Source organism: Astyanax mexicanus, chromosome 1, assembly GCF_023375975.1.
Source record: "Astyanax mexicanus isolate ESR-SI-001 chromosome 1, AstMex3_surface, whole genome shotgun sequence".
Classification (NCBI taxonomy): Eukaryota; Metazoa; Chordata; class Actinopteri; order Characiformes; family Acestrorhamphidae; genus Astyanax; species Astyanax mexicanus.
Genome location: NC_064408.1, coordinates 17,698,750 through 17,718,125, shown reverse-complemented (window position 1 = coordinate 17,718,125; position 19,376 = coordinate 17,698,750).

The window sequence follows — 19,376 nt, the reverse complement described above, 5'->3', positions numbered from 1 at the left end:
TAATGCCCGGATCAGACTACACGATTTTAGCTAGATTTTGACCCGATTTTGTTGGCGCCGACAAATTGCCTGCGTCGGATCTGTATATCAGTGTCACAGGTGACAAAGGTCCGTGTAGTGTGACACAGTCAAAGTTAGAATGTTAGAATTTTTTCGTATTTTATCACCTAGTTTACAGGCTCCACAACATGCTCCCTGGCGCTGACCAATAGGAAGACAGAGCATTCTGTGGTGCAGGGACGGAAACATGGTGAAAAGAAAACGGGACGGTGCTCCTGCAGTTTGCTGGACCAGCAAAACAGAAGAAAAGTTTGTTGAGCTGTATCAACAATACCCCTGCCTTTATTCTATTTATTCTTTATTTATTTATTCTGTTTACATGCACTGAAACCTAGCCAAAGTAGCTACATCTTTACCATAACTCAAGTTCTCTCTGGAGTACACAAAGCCTGTGGAACGAGCCCACAGCCGCTTCTTCCTCTACTTTTTGTGTTTTTCTGAGCACAACAGCGCTACCATCACACAAAGCGCTTCTGTAGCTATAACCGTCACATTCTATGCTTCTTGTGGACGATGACTGGTCAGTGACTAATGTGTGGTGTTGCCAGTTCCCCGACACAAAACCATGTACTGAACATCGCGAGGGAAAAAAAATGTCATGTAGGCTAAGCTTGGCATAAGTAATAGTCCTGTATGTTGTGAGGTGGGACCTCCATGCCAGTTCACAAATTGTCATTTCTTGATCCACTTAAAGTAGGTACTAACTACTGACCCACTGACCCAATGTTCCTACTTGTAGCAGATCATCTTCATGAACTGATGGTTCACACGCTGTCTCATATATTCCACTCCTTGATAGATGAAACTGTAGATGAAGATATCAATGTCCTTAACTCTATAAACAGAAAAGAAATTACAAAGTAAACAATTATATCTGATAGCTTGATCCTGGCAAGAGAACAGAGCTGCACACACTTAGGGTCATATTTTAGGGATTGAACGCTTCTTTCAATTATGCATCACACAGCTGGATTTAGGGCGTGTTGGTGTGTCTTTGTTATGATTAGGTCGAGAAAAATACACCTTGCACTGCTTGAAATGTGCAATAAACCAATCAGTGTGCCAGTTGTCATTTCATTTAAGAGCCAGGTGTGCTCTGACTTTGGCGTGTTTGTTTCTTAACAGCGCAGTGCTCCTGCTCACCAGAGGATACTGACCTGCACGCTGTGAAGGTACGCCAGCAGGTCATTTAAGGAAACAGCCATGCTATTTTATTCTTTATTCTGTTTTTATTTTTGAGTCAAAAGTCTGAAGATGACTAGATTGTCAAGTCAAGAGGCTTTTATTGTTGTCTAGGTTAATTTCAGTCAGTAGCGCTCCTGTGTTTTCTGGCACCAAAATAGCAACATGCCAGAAATTTAACAGTGTAGATTTATGCCTAAACTCTGGCGCTATTTTAACAGCGCGGGCACAAGGCGTGAAAAGACACCATTGACGTGGCGTAAGATAGCAAAGAGCATTGCATATTGCATAGGGTGCTCAATAGGGTGCTTAGACACACTATTGGACACACTATAGGTCTGCTGTGCATAGAGCTAACTTACTAATAACTTCCAAAAGTCTAACACTGTCAAATGCAGCACATGCTGTTAAAGACTGGTTAACCAGCTAGTGTACCAATAACCTTGATTACCTGCTTTTAACCAGCTAAACCATCAAGGTATAGCTTAGACCAATTAAAGCTGGTCTTGAAATAGATTTTCCAGCTGTAAAACCGTTGTGTAACAGTTAAGTTTGACAAGCTTCAAAACGAGACTTTACCATACATTTACAAAAACGTGAAAACTAGGATTCATACTTTTATGGTACAAAATATGCTGAAAATTCACATTAAATGTTGCAATGGATAAACAAATGTGCGCTTACAAACCATATGGACAAAAAAAAGTTTAATTTTACATCACTAATAACTAATATTGGCTTTTGTGTGGCTGTCACAGTACAGCAAACCAGCCAATCAGAGCTGAGCTCAAGAAATTGTTTATTAGAAAACCACAAAAGTAAAAAAACAGTATGTTTCACACCATAACAGAACTGTAAATGAACCTGAACCGGGCCTGGTGAGTGCAGGTCCCCTGAGAAGGCAAAGCGAATGGGAATTCCTGCTATGCTAAAAGCTAACAGTAGCTAATGAGTTTTACCATTCCTTAGATAAAAAAAATATGAATTAATTGAACATTCAAAACTTTATTTATTCATAAACTCTAGTCTAATACATTGTTCCTCTTGTTCACAAGAATTCTTTTATTAATGTTAGTAAACTGGGCTAAGAGACACTGTACTGTTTATGCTCCCTCATAGACAAAAAAAATCCCTAATAACACCAATGATTATTAACATCATTATTAACACATTATATCAAAAAGCCTGAGCAGAAACACACTGTTATGTAATAGGTCATATATAATCCACTATATTTGATCCACGTATCATGTATCGTCTATTGTGTGCAGCTATTTTCTATATTTTCTATATTTCTCTGCTCTCTCTCCTTCCCTCTCTCCTCTCCTTCTCTCTGTTCCCTCTTGGTTGCACTGTTCACTTGCTCTTCTTCTCCTTTCTCTGGAATATTCCACTCTCCCTCCCTTTCTCTGTCTCCTCGACATGCGCTCCTTTACTCTCCTGTTTTCACCAGGGTCATTGCAATTACTCCTCTCCTCTCTCTCTCTTTCTCTCTCTTTCTCTCATTCTTCTAGTTTGTCCTATCTTCAGGCTGCTTGCCCACATATCTCCTGTCCCTTATTCTCTTCTCTTCTCTTCTTCTTATCTCTTCATTATTTTTCTCTTTAATATTCTTTACTGTCCTCTTCTCTTCTCCTCTCTTCTCTTCTCTTCTGTCCTTGTTTCCTTTATTTCCTTTTCTTCTCATTTTTCAGCTCTTCTTTGTCTCCCTTGGTCTATTCTCTTTATTTAGTCTCTTTTCTTCTCCTTTCATCTGCTGTATGCTTTTTTCTCTATTTCTCATTTTTCTCTCATTTCATTTTTTTCATCTATTGTCTTGTTTTCTCATTTTTTGTCTCCTTTCTTCTGGCCTCATGTCCTTTTCTCTTCTTTCTTTTCCATTGTCTCTTTTTTGTTCTCTTGTTTCTTCTATTTTCATTCATTCTCCTTTTTCCTCTTCTGCCCCTTACTTCTCTTCTGCTCTTTTCTCCTTTTCTTTTGTCATTTCTATCCTTTTCTCCTCTCCCCATTTCATTTATTCTCCTCCTCTTTCAATTTCTTTTCTCCTCCTGTCTACTTCTGTTCTCCTCTTGTCTCTTAGTATCTCCTTTCCTCTCTTCTTTTTTCCTTGCTCTTCTCATTTATTCTCTCCACTCATCTCCTCTTATCGTTTATTGTCTTCTCCTCAGTTCTCATTCCTCCTCTCATTTCTCCTCTTCTTTTTTTTCTTCTCTCTTGTTTTTTATTCCTTTCTCTTCTCTTTATTTATTTCTTGTGTTTTGTTTGTTCTCTTCTCTTCCCCACGTCTGTTTTTTAGACTACCATACTTTTCCATCCCTTATTTATTTGTTTTTATATTTTCTTATTTTCCTACATTAGTACTGTTGTATTATCTTAAATGCCCCATAAAAGATGGAACACACTCATGCAGGTATAACCTCTTGAACTTTACTGAACTGTTATTGTGCAATTGGGACACAGCCCATCCCTTTAGCCAGCTAACAAGGCTAAAAGCTAACTAGCAAAATGCTCCTCATCCAGCTAAATGTACCTGGACCTTCAGTCATATTTGGGTATAATTACCAAAAAATTATAATTATTTGTTACAGTCAGAAAAACAAAGCTGTACTATATGGCTTTTTTTGGGAGCTAATAAGCCAATCAGAGCAGAGCTCATTAGAGCTCACTATTTTGCACCTTTCCCTACATTTAAAAATCTCTATCTCTCTATCCATAGCTCTCATCAAAACAGTAAAAGTCACTATTGACTCTGGCATTTAAAATGTCATGGGGTAGCAGTATGAAAACTGATCATGAAGTGTTACCTCAGGGAACAACAAAGAAAATACCCTTACCTGTATAAGTAGGGAGGTGTTATCTTGTGAGCAAGGTTAAACATTGGAAAAATGAAGTTCTAGCAAGGTCTTATAGTGGGTGCCAGATTGAAGGGATGTTCTGTGTCTGAAGTTTAACATTATTTGATCCACACAGTGCTATGTGAGAACTAGGAATACATCATACAAGGCATTACCGCCCACAGTGGACAGCACAGGGGTGTTAATGATTGTTTAAAGTAATTTAATGATTGGAAAAACACTACTGACACTACTTTCTGTCCCCTGATTTTTGGCATGTCAGTGTACATATCAGATAAATAAACTAAAATACTGAATGCATGATATTTTAAATGTCTTAATTACACCATATTTTAACATCTACGTTCTGATATATAGTATATTCATATATATGTAGCAGCAACAGCTTTTTTCTTTTTCTGTTTTACTTTTTGTCTCACTCTATCCACGTTTCTCTAATTTCTCTTTCTTTCTTGAACTCTTCAGATCTTCAGATCGCTTGTATACGTCTCTCTAATCTCTTATTTAACACCCAACATTCTTCCTGTCTTATTTATAGTTTTCCTTCTGTCTTCTTCCATCTCTTTCCTTCTCCTCTCTTATTTTCTCTTCAATGTTCTTCTCTATATTGTCCTGCTTCATTCGTCCTTTTTCACCTCCACTTTCTTTGCCAAGCTTTTTCACCATTTATCTTACTATATTTTTCACATCCCACTTTTTCCTCTGATACTTTTTCTCCTCTCACTCTTTTCTTCAGCCCGTCTATGTTGCTCTCATTTCTACCCCTCCCTTCTCACTCCCTCTCTCTCTCTCTCCCTCCCTCTCTCTCTCCCTCTCTCTTTCCCTCTCTCGCTCTGAGTTGCCGCAGGACTGCAGGGCTCAGCGAAACCACATTTCTATTTTCTGCCACTTCCTCTTCCTCCTCCAGCCGTAGCCATGGTGATGGCAGGAGCCCACAGAGGCCGCTCCCTCAGCCGCCGAAGAACGGCTATCGTTCTCTCCTTCTCTCTTTCATTTCACCTCTCTCACTCTCTGTTTTTTTCTCTAATTATCTATTTATTTTTCTTTTCGTGTTCTCTCCTTTCCCTTTCTCCTACTTTTATTTTTCAGTATGTCTTTAATTGATTCTCTGACCTTCGCTGCTTTCGCACCTTCAGTTCCTGCAGTAATAAAACCACATATCTCCAAAAAGACAATTCACTTTCGTCTTTGAAATAAATGGCTCTACATGTACTGCAACCAGCCAGCAGAGGCGCTATAGCTGTGGTTGCTTTACATTTAGAGCTGCTGTACTCTCTGTGGCTTTCTTAATACGTGTTCATGTGTGTTTTTTTTTTGTTTTGTCCTCATTTTAATTTCTGCCTGATATCATCTTCTGCTGCCCAAGTTAAATTTCAGTACTCAGGAACAGTATATAGGATATATACCAAGAATGTTTAAAGTTCCTGGTTGTGTTCTTTTCGAGAATGCATAGGTTGGTGACTCGTCTATGAAAATGAAAGCTGATTGAGGGCCCTCTCTGGTGAGAACGGGTAATTGCACTGAGCATGCGGAAGAATCATTTTGAAATGGGCGGGTGTGACGCGGTCTTCTTTCAGAGCAGTTGAATCCGATTCCAGGTTATGTTCAGTCAGAGAGAGAGCGAGGGCACTCAGTCATACAAAATACACTGTAAAAAATGTGCTGTGAAATTTAAATTTTAATTACTGTGAAAAAAAAATCACAGTAACTAACTGGCTGTAGTTTAACGGTAATTTACTGTGAACCAAAAGCAAATCACAGTAACTAACTGGCAGAAACTTAACAGGAAGTTACTGTAAAAACAAAAATCACTGTTTAAAAAATGCAGCTGAATAGTAAATTAGTCTGTAAAACTGGTTTGTTAATCACATCATGTTAATAAGAGGCTCTCAGGGCAAGTCAAAGTTTTTATTAAGTTAGTCAAGAAACAGCATTATGCTATGTGATACTTACACTCTAAGAAAAGTGAGTACAGATTTGTACTTAAAAGAGTACAAAGCTTGTCGCTGGGGCTGTACCTTATATTGAGGTACAAAAAAGTACCTTTCCATGAAAGTCCTTTTTTTGTACCCATGGTTTTTGTGCCAGTTAAGATTATAAAGATTATAAACATTATCATCAACTAAATATGGCTCAAAAACTTGATGATGCAAAATTGACTGGCTTTCAAATAAAAAATGTGCAATTAAAATATATATTGTTAATTAGTACAGTGATACAGAATACTGAATGTACCTTTTGTTTGGTTAAATGGTACAAATTTGTACTTATTGCTGTTAAAAATTACTTTGTACTTCAGAGGGAACAAATCTGACCCTGTAAAGACCAATATTGTACCTTGGAGGGTACAATTATGAAGAGTGTACCTTTGAGTACAAAAAAGTACTCATATCGTACCTCTGTTTCTTAGAGTGTACATGGAATGGTGGATTCAGTGCTGCTCCACTTTTCAAACTTCTTCTTCTTTTTCTTCTTCTTCTTCTTTAGGTTGTAAGTCGGTTAATTCCAAAATGAAAACAAATGACTACTGCCCCCTTTTGATTGTCCATTAGTGGATTATTACAGTGTATTACTGTGATTTCCTACAGTATTAGGATTATTACTGTGATGAGTATTTACAGTAGTTAACTGTGCAGGAACACAGTATACTACTATGGATTTCACAGCATTTTTTACAGTGTAGAAATACTCAATTGATTCTACATTATACTATATTATGGTATACATACTATATTTACCAGTATGATTCATTACATGCATCATTAGTGCATTCTATATTGTCATATTGTACTGTACATCAAAAATTCATTGGACATAATATGCAAACTCACTTTTTGCATTTTTTTTTTTATTTCTTATATTACTTTTGGTTTCCATTTGGGCCATCGACTGCCCTTAAAAATACAAATACATCCATCCATTTTCTGTGAGTCAGTTGAAAGAGTTTGGTGTCAGGAATCTTCTATATCTGTATACTTCTATGAGCCGTTTGGATGGCCCTCTTATTGTGATGTCAGAATAAGCAAACCTGCATAGAACCACCCAGGCACTGCCCCTCACACGTCAACCCCCACCAGACCCCCACTCACTAGATCAGTTAAAAAAAAACACCATTTTGGATAAGCCAGACTTTGTCTGAAGGAGGGATCTGTACCTATTTTCTATGGCAAGTCAGCAGATGAGGGAAATGTAAGTATTTTCAATATAAATACTGGTGCTTTCAAACATTGTAAACAAATATAACCTGAAGAAAAAGAGTTTCAATGATGGTCATTTTGCAAGTTGTCATTGTGTTTTGTTCTCTTTCTCTTTTTCATTCTCACGATTTTGCCCCTTTTTGTCTAGATTCAAAAATACACTCCTCCAATTTTCTATCTGTAGCTCTGTCTGTGATTTCACCTCTATATAACTCCAGCTATTTCCATACTAGCTCTAGCTACATCACTTCATGCAATCATTGCTCCACTGATGTTTTTCTGTACTATTTCATCTCTTGATTCTCTCTCTTTCTGTGAATAGCACCTCACCGTAATATAACTTGCAGTTTAATTCACCAATGTTTTCCACGTTGCTTCTCAAAGAGCTTCTATTTCTGTCAGAATGGTTTCCACCCACACCTGTACCATCAGCACACTGGAGCTTCAGTAGATACAGAGAAAAAACAGACTGTCACTTACAGCAAACCGGTATAGATTAACACAGAGCGGTAAACTCAGTGTCTGCAAGTTTAGCCCTCAGATTGACCCTTCACTGTGAGCAGTGTGAGTCACAGGGGTCAGGGGTCAAACAAACTAAAGCAGGAACAGCTCTGAAATTGGTCCTGCTTCATACTGACACTGCAACTATACTGGGGGCTATACTGAGGAAAACCGCTATACATGGACTGGGCAGCATGGGTGCTACAGCCTCGCCATCTTTACTGCCACTATATTTTCTCTGATTTTAAAAAGAAAAGCGATAAACAAATAGATTTATACACAGAATTCACGTTTCCTCTTCAACCACAACCAGGGATCTGGTTCCACATCTGCCTTCTACACACGTCTGGATCTTGTTGGAGTGCAACAAGGCCTACTCCAAAGACTTTTACTTCAAATCAGTGACTTTTATTTCAAATATCATTTTCCAATATAATTAATTTATGTCAGTTTATTATTCAGCTGTTTTTGTGTTGTTAGTCTGAAACTATTAGACTTCATCCAACTCTAAAACCTGACCTTAGTGAAAAGTTATCTTTCTTAAGGCTGATTATTTAAAATTTAAATTTACTTTAACCTTTTAAAACCTTAAATTACTTATTTTATTTTTAAATTGATTGTGCAAAAATCCCTAACAAAGTCAAAGCAGCATAAAAAAACAACTCAGCTTTTGTTGTGCAACCTACATTTACTTTTACAGTGTAAGATTATTCCAATCACACCGTGCCACCATACATTTCCTTTAATTGGACGTGATCATCTGACCAGCTGTGTTATTACTGGGATTCAAACTCACTCTCCCTTGATTTTAACCTGAGTTTGGTTAGACAGTTGTGCTACAGAGAAAACCTTTTATAAGTTGAAAATGTACGTTTAAAATTTAAAAAGTAACAGATAATAGGTTTATAGAACAGAATGTAAAACACAGAATGCACAACTTCAAGTGCAGATATATGCAGAAGGTCAGTTCAGCCAAAAAAAAAAGCACTAAGTTGCAAAACTACAACTATTAAAGTTATTAAAGGTATTTATTGTGTTTTAGTTTTGGACCAACTGAAACAACAGAATTTACAATGTAGTGATGTGCAGTTTTTTATATAAATTGTTGGACATAGATAAGTGTTTAGTTCTCAATCCTTTCATAGCGTCATAACTCTGGAGGTGAGCTACAGTACATATGATCTTTCAGATTCTTTAAATTTAAGGAATGTTTTCAGCATTACTTTACTGTGCCATATTTCTGCAATTTGCACAAATATATTAATAGATACATTAAATTTGATGCACCGGCCCATTTATCAGCCCTAGGGGGGTTTTATTTCTATGGTGGAACCTTTTCTAACTTCTAATTTGGCCGATAAAATTCATACTGGAGTTTACAAGTAACAGAAACATTCCTTTTTCTCTTAATTTACTTCAACAAAGTACAAAATAAACCAACGCTCCATGGTTTTGACGTTGATTAATGGTTGAGGTTAGGGTTAGATATTGGGTTTGGGTTAGGGTTGAGTTTTAGGGTTGATTAATGGTTGAGGTTAGGGTTAGATATTGGGTTTGGGTTAGGGTTGAGTTTTAGAGTTGATTAATGGTTGAGGTTAGGGTTAGATATTGGGTTTGGGTTAAGGTTGAGTTTTAGGGTTGATTAATGGTTGAGGTTAGGGTTCAATATTGGGTTTGGGTTAAGGTTGAGTTTTAGAGTTGATTAATGGTTGGGGTTAGGGTTAGATATTGGGTTTGGGTTAAGGTTGAGTTTTAGAGTTGATTAATGGTTGAGGTTGGGGTTAGGGTTAGATATTGGGTTTGGGTTAGGGTTGAGTTTTAGGGTTAATTAATGGTTGAGGTTAGGGTTAGATATTGGGTTTGAGTTAGGGTTGAGTTTTAGGGTTAATTAATGGTTGGGGTTAGGGTTAGATATTGGGTTTGGGTTAAGGTTGAGTTTTAGGGTTGATTAATGGTTGAGGTTAGGGTTAGGTTAAGGGTTAGGGTTGAGTATAGGGTTAGGTTCTATAGAGAATCTGTTACACTCATCTAAAAGTTCAGCTGCATTTAATAGACATTCAGTTGAATGTTGAGCATCTATGAGGCATCTAATGGACCATTTAAATAAAGTGTTCCCATGGTTTACATTGCAATGTTATTAGATTGTTTCTTATATAACATTCCATGTTGGATGAATATTAACATTATTGAAATGTTTCAGAGCACTTTTGGAGCAGTACAACACTTTTTTCTTTTTCCAGTAAACATTAATTCTTTTTTGAGTCCACCAATTTAAACAATCAGTCGTTACAGCTATTATTCATTATTTATTTCTCATTGACCCAGACAAGTCCTCTAATCCAATCAGTCACAATTTAACACACGTAAATCTTTCACTTTTATACACAAACTGATAATCTTGTTTAAACTAGTTTGAAAGTTTAGAACGAGACCAATCAGAGAGACCAATCATTTTTTAGAGTGGATTACTTAGTATTGGAACTCTCATTGAGAAACGACACTCCAGTGAACCCTTTCAGCTGAGTTATTCATGGGAATTAATCTCTATTAGCCACACGTTTCTCAGGGAGAGCGGATGCCATTTGCAGTATACACATTGTTTAATCCAGTCCCATTTGTAAAGTTGTCTCACAGAAAAATGCACCCCATTGAATCTGAAAGTTGTGCCCTATTTACGGCTGATCCATTAGAACTCTATAATTAGTCTGAAGGATGGTAATTGCTCAGCGGCCGTCTAAGCTGACCAATCAGACGAGGTCAGGAGAAATGAATTGCTGCCCATGGGCCTCGCACCCCTCATTCAGAGCAGCGACTTTTACACCGAGGGTCACATTGGCCCACGTGCTGGGGGCGGGGTCACGGCTGTGGCCGCTCATTCACCCTATAGCGGCGTCCCTTTGGCCTGTGACAGGCACATTGTGTTTCTGACAGCTTTTATGATGTCAGGAGCGGTGATTAGCGGATCCTTCCTGCTCGTGCTCATCATGGGGGCGTAAGTGTGAGTTAACCCCATTGTGTGTGTGTGTGTGTGTGTCTGTGTGCAATGTATAGAGTTCATGTACAAGATGAGTAACTATTAAAAGCATTAGTTTAGTGAACAACCTAATCTTAACAAATTTGGGTACCACTTTAAAATAATACTCCTTTATAACGGGTTTATAAATGGTAAATACATGGTAGCTAATTTGTGGTTAATAATTTAGTTGTAAACACTTTAAAAACCATTAATAGGTAGTTTAATAAGTCCTTATGAGGCCAGCTAACTATTTCAAATAGGAATTTAGTAGTAAGTGCTTAATAATTTGAATATAAAGATAAAGTTCCATCATTCAGGAAAAAGATCCAATCAGATTTCTGGTTTTACTGCAAGTGTAGAAGGGTGGGGAAATCTTTCCCTCAATGTGGAAATCTACGCAAGTGCAGTAGCCATTCGTTTTTTTGTGCATTATTTTTTGTGCATAATTATTTTGTTGATTTAAATATTCTTTTTAAATAGTAAATTTAACCTTGGCCTACCCATTAATATTTCAAAGATGTCCGTCAGGTGAGCAGGCTTTGGTACCAACACAAGCACCAGTGACCTTTATTTGATGCAATGATTCTTCATCAATTTAACCCTTTGATGAAAAGTGTAAGAATACTGTTTTCTGTTGGAAGGTTCTACTGGACTCCAATATTCTCGTATGAAATCTGGATAAAAATTAAATACATTTACTAAAGACATTTTAAAGTACAAAGTTAAGTAGTTTTAGCCATAATATATGATCATAATATAAAAATATGAATTAGAACATTACTCAAATAGAAATATTCACTCTACATATTTACAGCACAAACAACTGATGCTCTCAAACATGAAATAATTAAAGCTGCTGTCCATTTTGGGATTTAGGGTCCTCTATGGTGAAAATGGGTAATTGCACCAAGCATGCATAAGAATCATTTTAAACTGGATGGGTGTGATGTAGTCTCGTTTCAGAGCGGATAAATCCGATTCCAGAGAGAGAGAGTGAGTGAGGTTCTTTGTTTTTACTATGAGTGAATGAGCTACTGAGCTCTGAGTTTCCTCTTCTGAAGTCTCCAATGCTCCACCAGCAGCTTGTGTTCAGTAAAACTGAGCCGGATCCTCTTTTAGAGGCTGTACGTGTGATGTAAGTATGTACATGGCCAGAGGCCTAGCAGGGATGGTGGTTCCAGCACACTGGTACCATTAAACACAATATTTTATCCCTTCTCCACTCAGAAATGCTTCTGCTTAAAGTGTAGAAGCAAACTAATACACACCGCCACTTTAAATTTCAGTAATTTTTTACTATGTTTTCCTATATTTTACCTAACAGCACTTGTGCTACTTTTATTAGAATCCGTGGTGAAAACAGCTCTGGTCATGCAGTGGCTCATTAACATGTGGATTTTGATTTGCTTGTAAAAATACCGCAGCAGTAGCGTGAAAGTGGTGTGGTGATCACTGCCAGGGGGGGCTGTAAATAGGGCTTTACCATGCGTGGTGTGTCATGGTTACTGCCCAGTTTAATGAATCTGTCCTTATACGTCTGTTACTCCTTTACTTCAGCAACAGCCTGATTCTGGCCTCTTCTAGTAAGAACTTCGCTTTTTTGTAATGTAATATTTTAATTTTGTCTTGAGGATTTGATTGTACTGATGTTGGACTTTAAATACACTGATATTGTCATGGCAGCCAAACACAGGACAGGAAAGCACGGATACCAATCACAATTTAGTAAATAGGGGGGGCAGGCTTATAAGAGTAGTCAGGGACAGGCAGGCAATGAGGTCATACACGTGATATCCACAACAGAGCAAAAAGGACAAAGCAAAGAAATGGTCCATATGCAAAAATAGGTTGGCAACGAGGAAACAAACAAACTATAAAGGGCCAGGCAAAAAGGATAAACGGATAAGCAAAAAGGTTCGGTAACAAACGATCAAACAACAATAGAAATGTGAGGTAGAATAGCCGTGTAAAATAGATATAACACCTGGCGAAGAGTAATGGAAAACAGGGGCTATTCATACTAATGAGTCCAGATGCGTTATGTGGTCCGGCATGTCCGAGAAGATGAGCACAGATGCATCTTGGGAAATGGAGTCTTTCTTAGAGAGAACTAGAAGCCGTAGCAGGCAGACAGACAGTGACAGGACATGAAATATATGCCAAACATCATAGGATATCACAATGTATACTGATGCGTTAAAGTGTTGCTAAGAGGTCAGTTTGGGACTGGCCACATCTATATCAGTTTTGAGGTGTTATCTTGTGAGTGAGGTTGTTAGCTAACATTGGTTAGCTTCTTCATGGCAAGATGATGAGAATTTTTGGAATTGGATTGACCTGATTTGATGCCAAATGTGTTGGATATTTCATTTCTGAAGTTGTGCAGGTATTACATATATAACATTCCTCACTCCACAGTGTCACACCAAAGAAGGCATTGATTGTGACTAGCAACTTCTGGCTAGAATTGTCCGTGTAAAAACACACACAAGTGACTCTGGCAGAAATACATCTCTGGGAAAAAATAAGAGACCACTTAAAAATGATGAGTTTCTTTGATTTTACCAAATCGAATACCAAACCTCTGAATTATAATCAAGAGGAAGATGGATGATCACCATCAAATCAAGCTGAATTGCTGGAATTTTTGCACCAGGAGTGGCATAAATTTATCCAAAAGCAGTGTGTAAGACTGGTGGAGGAGGACATACCAAGATGCATGAAAACTGTGCTTAAGAACCAGGGTTATTCCACCAAATATTGAATTTTGAACTTTATGAATATGAACTTGTTTTCTTTGCATTATTTGAGGTCTGAAAGCTCTGCATTTTTATGTTATTTCACTCATTTCTCATTTTCTGCAAATAAATGTTCTAAATGACAATATTTTTATGTGGAATTTGGGAGAAATGTTGTCTGTAGTTTATAGAATAAAACAACAATGTTCATTTTACTCGAACATAAACCTATAAATAGCAAAATCAGAGAAACTGATTCAGAAACTGAAGTGTTCTCTTATTTTTTTCCACACACTTTAACAGACTTTAGTCCTTTAGTTTCAATGGGACATGCCAGAAGTCATGGGACATGATATTAGTTCCTGTCTTGTGACATGTGACAGAATTGCAACAGGGGACCGACTACACACTGTAGTTGTGTAATGTGTTGTTTCCCAATACAAGTCCATATATATTGTACTTCTCGTCTGAGCATGCCTCTGTATGACATACTCTTGTACAGTTGTGTCAGGTATAATAAAACCTGCTGCAGTATCTAAGCTTTCAGTACTACTTTAGCCACATTAGCCACGTAGCACCAGCACAAAACAAGCTGTCAACCAGGTGTCAAAACCTAATCATTTATTGGCTACATTTTGGACAAAGGGGGGAAAACGCGTATTTATTTTTCCTTCTTCATGAACATGTGAAAGACCTTGACGTTTTCTTTTTCTGGCTAGTCTTCTTGGTGTGTGTTTTGTGTGCACTCTGGAGCAAAATGTTCCTGTTTGCTTAAGGTGGTCTCTCTCTCTCTCTCCTTCTTTCTCTCTCTCTCTCTCTTTCTCACTCTGTAAAACCTGCTTAATTGAGCTTACCAATCAAGCTAATAGAACACAATTAACAACTCTCAAATAACATAAATTTCTACAGTGTATATTATACTTATTTTTAGTTCCTCTATCAAAGAGATTGAGCAAACATTTCTCATTCTAGTTTCTAATTTAAAAATAACCAAAAGACAGGCTCTTATTTAATGTATTACTATTACTGTAGGTACTGTAATGCAATTAAAATATCACTAGGAGTTTTCTAAAATGCTTTTTACAATATCATTAAGCTCTTAACTGTGTTATTTTGTCTGAATTGAACCTTTTTTGTGCTATCAGAAAATTACTTAGAGATAGCACATGCCTTCTAAAGACCTAAAGGGTACAGTATATTTAAAAAATCTTATTAAAATATCTATCTGTTTATATTTATATGTATTATTACGCATAAATAAATTATATAAAATACTCAGGCTATACTTACTGTTTTTAACTATGCAATCCTCTTTAGCCCATGTTAATAAATAGCAGTAAGGCATACACTGTAATAAACCACATAAGAAAACTAGTTCTACTGTATTTTCCGCACTATAAAGTGCACCTTGTGATCTGGTGCATTTTATGTATGAATTTTACCAGTCAGATTGTATGGAGCAGTAAATCCACTCTGCTGAAGTACAGAGTTATACAGGAGTTTCAGTTTAGTATTAGCATTAGCCGCTAACCTCTATTTCATCATTCAGAGGTGAGTATTATCAGCCTGTAGCCTGCACCCAACCCCGGCTAGCACTGCTGGAGTAGCAATAGCATTAGCCGCTAACCGTGCTAGCTCTTGCCCCAGCCTTAGTGCTATAGGAATTTGGTAATCTAAGTTTACTGTAAATAAATAAAAGCGCTTTACTCACCCAAATAAACAGTTTTTAGGAGAGAAATCTGTGTAGATTAACATCCAGCGCTCGTTTGACTTTTTTATTACAGTTTTGCCAAATAAGAAGTTCCTTGATGACTCTTTGTGTATAAAAAATTGATGAGCATTGATAGTGCGCCTTATAGTGCAAAAAAATACGGTAATTCTTATGAGTTATCAGTAACAGTTTTTAACTACAGTACCCCCTTGGCTTGGTGTGTTCTTCACTCATCCTCTTCTTTCTTTCTTTGCATCCCCTTTCTTCTGTTTTCTTCTCCTCTGCTGTTCTGTAGGCTGTATTTCACTGACTTTCAGTGGAGTCCTTGTGTTCAAGGGGTCCAAGCACCTAGAGGCAGTGTGGAAGAGCGATGGTGCTTTAAATCAGCCAGCTTTACTCTCACCATTAGGAGAGCACTGACACCAAGCAGCCTTCAGCATCACCATCACTCCTACCAAACATAATCCACAAACCCAACCAACCCAAACCAAACCAACAATATATAGGAGCAATATGGTACTGTGTGTGTGTGGTTGTGTTAAAAAGGTGCTGAAAACCATAGAATAATCACAGGGCTTAACTACAGAATATTCAAAGTGATCCCAGGATTGTAAAGTAAATTTTCATGTTTTATTTTTAAATCTATTTTATATGCTTAATATGTAATATTATACGGAGACATGAATTGGGATACTTGATTAAATATTGTTTCTTCCAGAGTTGTCAAATAACAAAGCACAAATACATCTACACCTCCAGATGCAGAAAAGGGGCCACCTGCCTCTGGAAGGATCCCACCCACCCAGCACACTCACTTTTTTTCCCGCTCACCTCAGGCAGGAGGCTGCAGAGCATCAAGCGCAAAACAACCAGACTGAGAAACAGCTTCATTCCAGAAGCTGTTAGACTCCTAAACCCCACCCCGCAACACACACTGCACTGACACTTTATGAGGACAGTTACATATTTATAACAACATTGCCACTTTAACTTAACTAAGACACTTTATCATGTTACTGCTTTTCATTCACACTTATCTATACTGCTTTAACAAAACTTTATAGCACTCTGGATTTCACGTTGCTGCTTTTTCCCTATACACTTCTTTTATATTTTGTATATTTAAAATCTTAATATCTTTTTTTATTTGTGGTTAATATTTTATTCTGTTATTTTATCTTTATATTTATCTTTATTTTAAAACTTGCTCTTTGGGTAAAACTTGACCATAAGAATACATGGTATTTGATTCCACCTCATGTACCACATGTGATACAAATGACTGCAAAGTCTCCTCGAATCCTTGAATATTATGATACCTTACTTAAGCAGATAAGTTGGTTATCTATACTTTACTGAAGTAGTTATTTTTAAGCAGACTTTTTACTTCTACTTCTTAAATTTTCACGCAATTTTCTGTACTTTCTACTCTGTACATATTAAAAATAGCCTCGTTACTCCTATTTCATTCCAGCTTGCCATTGTTAAAAAAATATATATTTATTTTTTAAATTATTTTATATGTTTACCAAGACCATGTTTACCCATTTGCTTTATGTACAACCTGGGTGAAAATTTACACTTGACCCAAAAATATGCTTGTGTAAAAAATTGATTGTTTATAAGTTGTTTTTAAATCTGTTTATTTTAATGCTGTTTTGTACTGGACTTTCTAAAAGAAAACTATACATTTTTAACAATTTGTACAAAATGCAGAAAAACAAGTCATATTATAAACAAAGTAAAGAAATATCACATTAGTCTCATTGTCAGAACTGCTCCAGTTAACTTAATGTTTCAGGGTAAAATTTGTAACTTGTTTTTAAAGCTTTTGGCACTCGGTACCTCACTCTGTGTCTGTTTATGTTGCAACATGTTACGTGCCAGGACATGGTTTTGTGTGTACATCTCTCTCTCTCTTTTTCTTTCTCTCTCTCTCTCGTTCTCTCTCTCTTTTTCTCCTTCTGTTTGTCGTTCAAGGTGTTCCTGCCACATGCGCAAGGCTGTTCTAAGGTTGGACAAGCTGAGGTCGTGTCCTCTGCGTCATCGGTTGGCTAACTCCTATAAAAGGCACTTCCGGCTGAGTAACGGCTTACTGCTCGCAGCTGAGTCAGTCACCGCACACCAACTTTTAGCATTTACATTTTACCACCTTCCAGCTAACATTAAGCACCAAAAGCCCATTTCATACTGTATGCTATATCCATAGTTTAATTAAAGTTTCTAGCTTGTGAATCAGACTCATACATAGGCTAAGCATATGATAAATGTATAAGAATTGTGATTATGCTGTGTTGTTATGTTCTGTGATTAAGATCTGGTTGTTATTATGTACATTAATCAAATCAAATTTATTTGTATAGCGCCTTTTACAACTGATATTGTCATAAAGCAGCTTACATAAATGTGATTGCAACAGAAATATGATTACACTACTGGTCAAAAGTTTTAAAAACACCCCATTTTCCCCCATATTTTTAGCTATTTAAGCTCTTCAGGTAAAGTTAATTACTGGAAATGCAGTGTACAAAATGTTACCAGGGCCTTTAACCCTCCTGTTATGTTCTGGGTCAAATTGACCTGTTTCAAAGTTTGAAGATCTAGAAAAAATAGTTGAAAGTATTTTTTTCAGTTTGAAACTTCTGCTTGCCTTAATTAGTGCAATCAACAAAAAAATTATCATATATATTTGCAACCGCCCCCTGCAAAGACAAAAACTAAAACAAAATTACAGTGTTATGTTTTAATGTTGTGTAAAACTATTGTGTTTTATATGTTGATCTTTTAAAAGTAATAAAGTAGTAAAACATTAAAACAAAAAACTTTGAATATATATATATTTTTTTATGAAAAACGAGTGAATTATCCTAATTAAACCATTACCTGTTAGAGGTGAGGAACACAATTGCAATAAATATTTATAGAATAATTGATAATGGAGTTAGTAATGAAGTATTTACACTGCTTGTTAAGATTTTTTTGGTTTCAGACATCTTTTAGATAATTAAACATAAAATTAAACATCAAATTAATCTGGGAACACCATTGTTATTCCTGAAAAATGAACATAACAGGAGGGTAAACAGAAAACACATGAACTAAAAAAATATTGTGGAAAATATTGTGGAATATCTTTTCCAGTCAATGTAATATTTGTCTTCAAAAACTGAGGATCAAAAAATTCAACAGCACCTTGCTTTCCACAGTTTTCACTAGTGGGCTGGGATTGTGTTCATTTTGGGGGCGTTAAAATAAAATATCCTAAAGAGATACATGTTAAAGTTGCATTTTTGTTGTTTTTGACGTTCTCTGTTCAGAACTTTTATTCTTCAACTATACCAAAGATACATTAAAATACAGTTTTACATTCTAGAACACATTTATAAGCAATGCATAAAACTATTAATTTATGAAATAATCCAAAATTAAACCAAAAGCTAAAAAACTACATTCCATTTTGTGATAAACGATTGCTTTAATGGTGAACAGAAGATGCTCATCCAGAGAGGTGTCAGGTATGCTATGACCTGACCCCACCCAACCCCGTCCCGGCCCGGCTCGGCCCGCTCCACCCACCCGTCCACACCCAGTATGTGTTGTTTGTTCAGCTGGGTCTCGGCTACACCAGGCAGCCGTCTGCTGCTCTGGGGGGAGAGAGCAGGGGGAGGAACAAAAGGCAGCAGGGCTGGAGAGGAGAAGCTCTTGGTGAGCACACAAAGCTGTTAGGGGTGGGGGGTGGTGGCTGCAGTGTGTGTAGCGGGGAGGAGGAGGAGGTGTTGTAGCAAGATAGGTGGCAGCTGAGGGGACGGAGGGAGAGTGAGAAGAATGGATGAATATGTATGAGAAAGAACGGCTGTCCAGGACCCCACGACCCATGTTCTTTTTTCACTGCGTTCCCATCTCTCTCTCTCTCTCTCTCTCTCTCTCTCTCTCTCTCTCTCTCACCCTTTCCCTATTTTATTCTGCCTTATCTTCAATGATAACAAAAACAAACTCATTTTAAAACATAAAGCTCTTCAAAACAGAGAAAGTATCTCGAAATAAAGAGAAACCTTCTCAGTTTATTGAGAGATCATCTTAAAATACTGAGAAAGTATCTCAAAACAATGACAAATT